Source organism: Perca flavescens, chromosome 23 (genome assembly GCF_004354835.1).
Source record: "Perca flavescens isolate YP-PL-M2 chromosome 23, PFLA_1.0, whole genome shotgun sequence".
Lineage (NCBI taxonomy): Eukaryota > Metazoa > Chordata > Actinopteri > Perciformes > Percidae > Perca > Perca flavescens.
Genome location: NC_041353.1, coordinates 26,157,091 through 26,167,939, shown reverse-complemented (window position 1 = coordinate 26,167,939; position 10,849 = coordinate 26,157,091). Strand labels below are relative to the sequence as shown.

The 10,849-nt window shown below is 38.8% G+C and overlaps 1 non-coding gene across 1 annotated transcript; it reads right to left on the bottom strand.

Moving 5' to 3' along the window:
• Nucleotides 1-4,109: 4,109 nt before the first annotated feature.
• Nucleotides 4,110-4,181, bottom strand: trnaw-cca (transfer RNA tryptophan (anticodon CCA)). Its single transcript has one exon. It is a non-coding gene; the product is annotated as a tRNA-Trp (tRNA).
• Nucleotides 4,182-10,849: the final 6,668 nt, after the last annotated feature.

The following is a 10,849-nucleotide window of genomic DNA, read 5'->3' as shown; positions in this document are numbered from 1 at the left end:
TACATGAATAAATAAATAAATATGCCTTTGAAATACATCATAAAATAAATAAGTGAAAAACAAATGAGGCAATAAATACATAAATAATTAAATAAATTGAATTTTTTCATGGTACTTTTATTTCATAAGTCCACATTTATTTATTTCAAGAGACTTTTATTTTCCTAATGCCACATTTATTTATTTCACTCTCTATTTATTTCAAGTTCGTATATGCAAATTAGGGGGCGTGGCTATGTCTCAGATTCAGAACAGAGCCGTGGGAAAAAAAAGGCTGGCGAAGTGAGAGTGCAACACGACCGGCAGTTTGCGGTGCTGTGTGCCCAGCCCACAGTCACCTATTCTGGGGTAACTAGACCACCAACTAGCGCTGACCTGACTCGTGGTAGGCCTACTGTCCACTGCAGGTTGACATGACAGCTGGCGTTGTTAAGTGAGCTAGCGGGCAAACAACTGCTCTAATTCACATTAAACTGACCATTTCCGTTGAAGGTGAAGTGAGACAAGGTGAATGGGAATTTTTCTCGAAGAGAAACAGGTATCTCTCTCTCCCCCGCCCAGTGGCGGTTCTACACGGAGGCTTAGGGAGGCCCGTGCCTCCCTAGAAATGTCCCTGGCCACCCCTGTAGGCCCCCGTGCTAACCAAATAAAAAGTTTATTGATTTATTATGATTTTACACGCAAGCGCCAAAAGCGAAACTAATGTGCGACGCAACATTCTACACGGGTAAATTAGAGCGCCGCACCCAAACACTGTAGCCTGCCTTCCACGCCCACATGTGGTGCTGCTCGTTGAATGAGACACTACTCTTGGAGAGAGGAGATACGATTTCTCTGGTTGCAAGAGTTGAAGGTAAGCAAAACAATTTCATCTCGTAAGTGACTTGTTGTTCTTGCACATAACCGTGTTACTTTTGTTCCTCACACTGATAATTAAATGAAATTTGTAAATTTCTGGTCTTCATGTGTTTAGAACTTAATCATATTTAAGCAAACTCATCGAAGCAGAAGCGAATATCCAAATGTCAGTATTCTTGCTAAGTCTACACAATGTTGTGATGTAAACCACGTAACTTCATCCGTCTTGGCTGTTGCATTGCGATAATTAATACATTTGAGTAAAGTAATCAACAGGTTTTATGCCTGTGTTAAGTAGGGAGGGATGGTTAGGCAACAAAATGTAATGCTTGCCCCTACGTTTTTTTTCTTCTAATAGTTATCATGAAATGAGGAAGGGATATAGCGTCTTTTTATTTTGCCCCAGTAAACAAAAAAAGTGAGAAAAACAGCAGTGAGAAACAAATGAAGGTGTTGAGGAGCAGGAAGAGGGAGAGCCAGAGGAGTCGGTGGAGGATGGAGAGAGGGCATGTGATGAAAGTGAGGGCTCTGACACAGAGAGGGAGATTCCAGAGGGTGATGAGGAAGAAGAGGGTGAGGAGGATGAAGAAGAGGGTGAGGAGGAAGAAAACCTACAGGGACAGAGAGAGGAACAGACAGGGGGACAGCAAGTTGATCCATGTGGATCAAGTACTGCACCATCAGGTTTGTGATGAAGAAGGTTCTTACTATTTGCAAAGCAGTGCAATTACTATTTCATTGTAGGCCTACTGTGTCCTTAAAATGCTGCTTTCTGCAGTAAAGTCTTTTTTGTGTCAATGTGGCTTGGTTTCTTTTTTTAAGTAAATACTTGGCCTACATTTTGAAATACATGCATACAGTGGTATGCATAAGTTTAGAAACCCATGCTAAAGTTGACTAAAAAGAGGAAATAAAAAATTATTTTTTGGAAATTGATCTTAATGCCTTAGTTCAAAAAATGAGGAAAAATCCAAACTTTAAGACACCAGTTTTCTTTGTGAATGAATAATGTATCGTAAATAAATAAATGTTCTTCCTTAAAATACAGGGGGCATAAGTAAGTACTATGTTAAATTCCCATAGAGGCAGGTTGATGTTTATTTTTAAAGGCCAGTTATTTCATGGATCCAGGATACTATGCATCCTGATAAAGTTCCCTTGGCCTTTGGAATTAAAATAGCCCCCCCACATCATCACATACCCTTCACCATACCCCCACATCATCACATACACTTAAGGAAGAACATTTATTTATTTACGTCATTATTCATTCACAAAGAATATTGGTGTCCTTAAAGGTTGGATTTTTCCAACCTTTTATTCCTCTTTTTAGTCAACTTTGGCATGGGTGTCTAAACTCATGCATACCACTGTAAGTAAATAAATGTTGTAGTTGTGCACTATGTATACTCTACATCTTTCTACAGATAGCAGCAAGTCCAAGAATGATGTACCAGTACAGCCTAACTTGAATAGGCCTACATTCCCAACCATTTTGATGGGGGACAGAACACGGCGCTTCAGGCCAAACTGCTATAATCTTCATCCATGGCTTGAGTATTCTGTCATGATGGACTCTACATATTGCTATGCATCTAGACATTTTTCATTTTTTATGGCCCTACCTCTCTTGCACCTGCACTCATTCTTGTACAAAATAAATGTTTATATGATTTTAAAGTAAAATAAAGTTTATAATCTTTAAATATCATTTTTGCCATTTTTTATTGTGCCCCCCTGGTTAAACACTGGCCCCCTTAGTAAAATTTGTCTAGAACCGCCACTGCCCCTGCCTGTGCCTGCTGCGCTTTGTGTGTGTGTGTGTGTGTGTGTGTGTGTGTGTGTGTGTGTGTGTGTGTGTGTGTGTGTGTGTGTGTGTGTGTGAGACAGACCTCCAGCTTACATTGGGTGCGACAAGCTAGCAGCCCCGGCAGACGCTAGCTGGCTGGCCTGGCCACACCTCTAACTCAAGACTCTATTGAGAAAATAGTTAAAAACATAATGGACAAGCAGCAGCAACAACAGCTGGAATACAAAAAGGCACAAACAAAAACATGTCTTTCCTGTGGCCAGCCAAAGTCTAGCTATGAGAATGATGGTTCTTCCATCCACTTCTTTTATCAGCAAGACCCTGTCAGGTGTTTAGTGTGTATATACTGTATATTTTGCCCATTTCATATTTATTTTACATATTTTGTTTTGTGTATGTGTGACCTTGCACTATGGGGCTTGGTGTGTTTAAACTGTCATTGTTGTATTTAATAAACAAGACATTACATTAACCAATATTTACATGTCTCATTAATAAGTGCATAACATTAAGAGAACAGTAAAATGTGTATAATTGAATGTAAGAAATTGTAATGTTACACATACTAAGAAAACTAATATAAGGGAAGTCAAGTATTTGATACAACAGTGTCATTATATATTTTTAGTATGTATAGTATTTTAGTATTTACTAATATATATATTTTGTTTAAGGTATTTACTTGACTAAAGATTAAAAACATACTAATAAATACCTATTTATCTTTAATAATGCATCACAGACATTGCCCCAACTGGGATTCGAACCTGCGTCCAGATAATAATGATTAAATATGCAGGAAAAAACGCAGGTTGTTCAGCACCTTGGACAGCGTTAATAATGCTGCAACTCATTGGCTGTCACTGGCTTCCACCTAGGCGTCGGGTCTTATAGAGACAAAGTGAGAGAACCGTAAGTCTCCCAACAGACACCAGATAATTAAACTAGGTAGACTATTATCTGCATTATGTCAAATGTCATTAAAAGAGTATTATGTAAGATCTTAAAAAAACTATGAAGCATTGAGCAATTTAAAAATGTAAACAGCTTTGTGGATTTGAGACTCAACTTCCAGACTTGGTCCATACAGCCACGACAGCCGGGGTCTGGGGAAGTAGAGAGAGGTAGTATCAGTTACTACACTACAAAATCTGGGAGGGAAAAGTGAAAGAGCAGTGCTTGACCCCCGTGCTACACTTTTTCACCAGGTCACACACTTTCCTCACACGAGTAAACACTACTACTGATCACTAACCAGTTGTTGTTGTTTTTAAAGTGCTAGAAAGGATTGTGAATTTAATTGCTAGTCCAGTCATTTCATTGCCCAGTAATTCAGAGCCTATTTTCCAGTTCTTGAGGTGATAAAATCTCCAGCATGTGATCAAGATACCAGCCTATCCTGTCTGACCATCGTCCAATGGAGCTGGAGAATCAGAAACATTGACCCTGACGTGATTTGAACACACAACCTTCTGATCTGGAGTCAGACGCGCTACCGTTGCACCACAGAGTCTGAAATGCTGTTAACCAAACTGGTGACAAGTCCAACACTGGGGGGAGACATTGATTAAAAACATTGTAGTAGTCAGTTTAAAGGTGAGTTACAAAGGCTATTTTCAGGTTCATACTTGTGTTTTGTGTTTCTTCTAGGACATGTTTATATACTTTGATATTCAAAAGACACTTTATTTTTCATATACGGCCCATGGATGCAGCACCTGTACTCTCTGTTGTAGAGCTGTCTCTTCAAAATCCTTCCTAAAAAGCCCAGTCTGCTCTCATTGGTCAGTGTTTCCAGGTCTCTGCATCATTGGCATCTGAAGCCTTTAAACCAAAAACTAAACAACCAGATAAGTTCCAGCAGGAATGTGATCTGAAATTGGGGAGAAATGAACATTATGTGTGTCTACCACCAGTCTACACGTTGTACTACTGTAGTCTACTGTTTAATATGCAGCTACGAGCTCCCCTCTGCCTTCCTGCACTAAATCCAGATGGGTCACCAAAGAAGCTTTATAAAGCGCTGAAGGTAACTTATGGTTAACGTGTCTCCAACAAATCCACCAGATCAAATCCATCATGTTAAAGATTCAGTAGCCTACTATATAAATATGGCAAGGAAGATAAATTAGGTAAATTGCTCTATTTTCTGCCATGTGTGACAGCAGTGAGACAGACACAGCTTCGGAGTCAGGCAGTCAGATTTTCATCAGCAGTCAGGGAGAGCAGGATGTGCATGGAGAGGAACCAAATGTGTTCAGCAGTTTAGCTCAGCCCCGCAGTGAGCATGGTAGCACTCTAAACTGTCTAAAGTGCACAGCATTTTATGATACATTCATTACTCTGAGACCTGATCAAGTGGTAGAACTAGAGAGAAACACCAGAAAGCAAAGTAGAGAACCACTATGGCATGATGCGCGCAAGCTGGGCATAACAGCAAGCACAGCCAGCAAAGTGCCTCAGCGTGAGACAACTGACCCAGATAAGTTTCTTGCTGAACACCTGTATCCAAGGTTTCAGGGGAGTCGGGCCACAAGGTACGGGAAGGAAAGTGAGGGACTTGCAAAGGAGCATATTAAAGAGAGGGGCTGCAGAGTGATTGAAAGGGTTGGTGGTGTGTGCAGGAGACCCATGGCTGGCAGCTTGCCCTGATGGTATCATTGATAATAAGCTACTAGAAATAAAATGCCCCATCACCCTCAGTGCATGCACATCCATTAATGATGCATTCACTGCTAAAAACCAAGACATCAGAGTGGAAGACGGGCAGTACATTATGAACCCAAAAGGCCCCCAAGGCTACTATAGTCAGGTACAGTCAGGGATGCACTGTCTCGGGCTACAAACAGCCAGTCTTGTTATTTGGACCCCACTACAACACCTGGAGCTTGATGTGCCTTATGACAATGACTTTGCCATCACATATATGCAAAAAAGACTACGTAGCTTCTACTTTAAACACATGCTGCCAAAAGTTGTGGATGAATTTGTTGAGGGAAGACTGCAGTTGAGCAACAACTACATGGAAATGGTCTCAAAAGCAGCTCATTAGTGCAGAATCAGAATCAGAAAATGATTTATTATTATTATGACTTATAATTTATTTGCCTTGGTGGTTGGTCCAAACATAAACATATTTAACATTGATATGAAATAAACATATATAGTAAATACAGAAACAAATATGTACAATATAACTGATAGATGTATTTTAAGTACAACAATTTGATAACACTGACAAAAAAAGAGGCTGTATGAATTAGTGCAGGATGTGCAAATGTTTATGATATATAGATCTCATGTGTTGTTTGAATGATGAATTAGTTCCATTCAGAAAGCCTGGGAGAAGAGGAAAAAAGTTCTTTATCGAGATGATCTGTAGATGAGGATTTGTTGTTGTATATACTGTGTGTGTGTGTGTCTGTGTGTGTGTGTGTGTGTGTGTGTGTGTGTGTATATATTTGTATATGCGACTGGAAGACGTTTGCTAAATAAGTTTGTGTTTGTTAAACTAACTAACTCTAGAATCAGACCAACATGGCAGGGCAGAAGGGCCATGGCCTGTTTTTTTCTGAAATTCATCAATCAATAAATTATTTATTGCTAGTTGTTGGTGTTCATTACTGAATCTATACTGTATTACTGACTTAGCGTTACGGGGAGGTCATAGAGTAGCGATGAATGTAGTAACGAACGTAATAATCAGTCCTGCTTTATTTAGGTACCAGTGGTTTCCCCAGATTTCAGTCGATTTTTAGTCAATAGTTTGTCTGTTATCGTTTCTCCGTTTGATCATGCTGACTGGAAAATTCTGTAACACTTCAGTCTTCCTATGGCCCTTTCCACGTGGATTCTCACTCGTGACATTTTTCTAGAGTGTGTCACCTCTAATCCTGTCAGTTGTTTTCTTCCCTTTGTAGATGCTGGGACGTGGAGACGGACACATTTGGTGGCAAAGTATTCAGGAAAATTTAAGCCTCGATCAACAATTACGTGGTCTCCTTGTTCAAGAAGGTCAATCAACCCAGAATTCTTTGTTATAACCTTGTCACTAGCATGACTCTGGAACTCTTTAGCCATTACCTCGAGCCATTCATGGAAGATGTATGACAGTTCCACAACTCACTCTGAAGAGAAAAGCTAGGTCTTGATGAGTTAAGCCTAGACGAAGCTTCATCAGGACCACGAGAAACTGCTCAGGATGGGTAAGTATGGTTGATGATGCATTCCATTTTGTTGTCAGGTAAGTGAGAAGGGTGAAAAACACAGAGGCAGATGGTAGACCGGTGTAAAAATGAGTGTGCTTCTCATCATTTAAAATAAAATCGGACTTGCTACCAGACATATAATCTTGTTGGTGTTTTTCTTGAGATTCCAGTTTCTTCTCCAGTAAAGCCAGTTTTCTCTTCAATTCAGTGTTTTCATTTTATAGCTGGTCAATGTCTGCCAGTGACAGATCTGTACCCAACACAGCAGTGCATTCCTCTTCATGGTCAACATGGCTGACCTCTATGGAACACAACTAGAGATTGTCTACCCTGGCTTCTCTGGTACCTCTCCAACTTCTGAAAACCATGGACGTCTTCTTTGTGTGCAAATATTGATGGAACATAATCTGGGTGACATAGGTCCACTGATGGTGGTAAAATAAAACAAGTGACAGAAACAGTTAGTGTTGACAATACTGTACATTGCTGAGCATCATACATTCCTGGCATAATCCATATATGGTTACATGTACTGTACATCCCTGTGTACATGTTCATTCCTGTGTATAAAGTGCACTCTTTTTACGATAAAACCATGATCACGTGAGACACAAACTGGGTCTAGAGGGCAACTGGAGCAATTAAATTACTGTAACTTTAGGTTATTTATTTGTATAGCGTATATTGATGAAAAAACAATGTTGCTCTTATGTTTTGGGAAATCTTTCTTAGGTTACCACAACAGAAAATACTCGGGTAATGTAACGCTGTCAAGTAATTGGAAACAGGTGTCACGATACTAGTCAAAATGTAGCTAAAGCTGTCAACTGACGTTACAACACTGGCGCCGTAGCATTGATCTAACGTTACAGTTTAGCTAGGTAGCTACGATCAATTAGTGAAGTAATTTAGAACTATTGCAGGTTTTTTTTTTACTGGCAGCTAGCTATCACTTAACATGAGTTTGTTAGCTGAAACAAAGTCCTTGAACTCTTGCCTGGCTGCCAAGCCTCTCTTCGCACAGCGGTTGCACCCATAGACTACAGTCTATGGTTACACCCTGCTACGCCCTGCTATGCTCTGCTGTGCCCTGCTACATCCTGTAACGCCCTGCAGTGCTCTGCTATGCCATGAACTACTACAACTCCACCCCCAACCGGCACCGTCAGACACCGCCTGTCCGAGCTTTCTCCCTAAAAGGGAGTTTTTCTCACCACAGAGCTTTCTTCCTAAAAGGAAGTATTTCTCTTTCTTCCTAAAAGAAGTTTTTCTCACCACCGGGCTTTCTTCCTAAAGGAAGTATTTCTCACCACCGAGCTTTCTTCCTAAAGGGAGTTTTTCCTCGCCACTGTCGGATTAAATGCTTGCTTTTGGGGGAGTGTGGTCTAGACCTACTCTATCTGTAAACTGTCTTGAGATAACTCTTGTTATGATTTGATACTATAAATAAAATTGAATGGTATAGTATGTCAAAAAAAGAGAAAAAAAGCCATAGTATAGTATGTCGAAAAAAGTCATAGTTGTCACGCACGGAAGGAGCAGGAGTCAGATTGGAGTAAGTGCAGTGAGCTTTATTCACAAAGATCCAACAGAGAGTAGTATTAACAGGCAGGATACCGGCAGGAGACGAGGTAATGCTTAGAGCAGCAGCAGACAACAGGATGCTAAACAATAGGTAAGTACTTGAATGGAAAACACAAACTGAAAGTCCATGAAAACCAACAGAAAAGTCCATGTAAACCTGACAATAGTATAGTATGTCAAAACAGTTATTAAAAAAAGTCATAGTTTAGTATGTCTAAAATAGTCATAGTTTAGTATGTTAAAAAAATCATATGTTGAAGTGATAAAAGCAGTAGTATTTAGAAAAAATAAATGATAAAAAAAAGTTATTATAAAAGCCATAGTATAGTATGATGAAAAAAAAGTCATAGTATAGTATGTCGGAAAAAGTGATGAAAAAGTCATAGTATAGTATGTTGAAAAAAAGTCATATTATAGTACGTCCAAAAAAGTCATATGTTGAAGTGATAAAAGCAGTAGTATTTAGAAAAAAAAGTGATAAAAAAAGTCATAGTATATATAAACATATATATTATTTATGGTGCCAAATCATAACAAAAGTTATCTCAACCAAAACCATGCAGCCACATTCAACAACTCAACTGGCTGCACTAGTGTGTTTTTTAGCAGTGAAAAGTTCAGTATACTGTATAAATTACTTAATTCAGATTCTAATAATTCTATTCATAATGAGGCACAAGGCTCCAGACCAGGGAGTAAGGACTAAAGGTTAAAGAAGCAAGCTTGGGACTGGGAGGTCGTCAGTTCAATCCCCAGACTGGCAGGATAAAATCTGGGTGGGGGAAGTGAAAGAGCAGCACTTGTCCTTCCCACTGAGGTGCCCTTGAGCAAGGGGCCCTTAACACCAATGGCTCCAGTGGAGCTGCTCAGCAGCAGTGGTCAGGAGATCAGATTGTGGTTGTACCAGGCAGCTTTGAATGTGGAACACAGTGATGTAGTCCACGTGATACACAGGCATACGCAGTATATACCCACTAAGAAAGCTCCAGGATTTCCATATACCCACTTAAAAATGCCCAATGACACACTACAACATACTTTTTGTTTGTCTTCTTCAAATAGGCTAAATAAAGGTATTTCCACTGTAAATTGGTGCATAACAGTGTATCCAAATTCCGAATACAGGAAAGGAAGTCGTTGACGCTCAAAACTTCCCTGGGGGAGGACACCCAGACCCCCCCAAAAGGCAAATTCTGGCCAATATATATACAGTATACCCACTATCATATATTAGACTACACTACTGGTAGGACATGATGGCTGGCTTCTTGGTGAGTTAACATGTAGAAATTATAACCATTTGTCCTGATGTAGACTATAATTATTATTATATATTATTATTATAATTACTAACCTAGCTCTGGGGAGTTTACTCCCCGGAGTCCTTATGTTTCTTCTCCGCAGAGCTATGCTCTTGAATGTGAAAATGTTTGTTGTTATGCTTTTCTTGGCCAGGTCGCCATTGCAAATGACAACCTGTTCTCAACGGCCTAACTGGTTAAATAAAGGTTAAATAAAATAAAAATGAATGTCAAAAAGGTTATAAAAAATAGCCATAGTATGTCCAAGGTTTCTCCCTAAAAGGACGTTTTTCTCACTACCGAGGTTTCTTCCTAAAGGGAGTTTTTCCTCGCCACTGTTGAACTAAATGCTTGCTCTTGGGGGAATTACTGGAATTGTTGGTAAATTATAGAGTGTGGTCTAGACCTACTCTATCTGTAAACTGTCTTTAGATCACTCTTGTTATAAGTTGATAAAATTGAATTGAATTGAATAGTATAGTATGTCAAAAAAGCCATAGTATATTATGTCGAAAAAAGTCATAGTATAGTATGTCGAAAAAAGAGAAAGTCATATGTCGAAAAAGTCATTGTATAGTATGTCAAAAAAGTCATATTATAGTATGTCGAAAAAAGAGAAAAAAAATCATAATAGTATGTTGAAAAAAGAGAAAAAAAGTCATAGTATAGTATGTCAAAAAAGTCATAGTATAGTATGTCAAAAAAGTCATAGTATAGTATGTCAAAAAAGTTATAAAAAAACCATAGTATAGTATGTCGAAAAAAGAGAAAAAAAGCCATAGTATAGTATGTTGAAAAAAGCCATAGTATAGTATGTCAGAAAAGTTATAAAAAAGCCATACTATGGTATGTTGAAAAAAGAGAAAAAAGCCATAGTATAGTATGTTGAAAAAAGTTATAGCATAGTACGTCAAAAACGTTATTAAAAAAAGCCATAGTATCATGGTTGCAGCTGTCCCGGTGGTCCTACTAAGCCCTGTTACACCCATAGACTGTTAATATACAGTGTGTTGATAATAGATAAATAATATAAATAAATAATAATATAAATAATAGACTGTTAATATACAGTCTGTTAATAATAGATA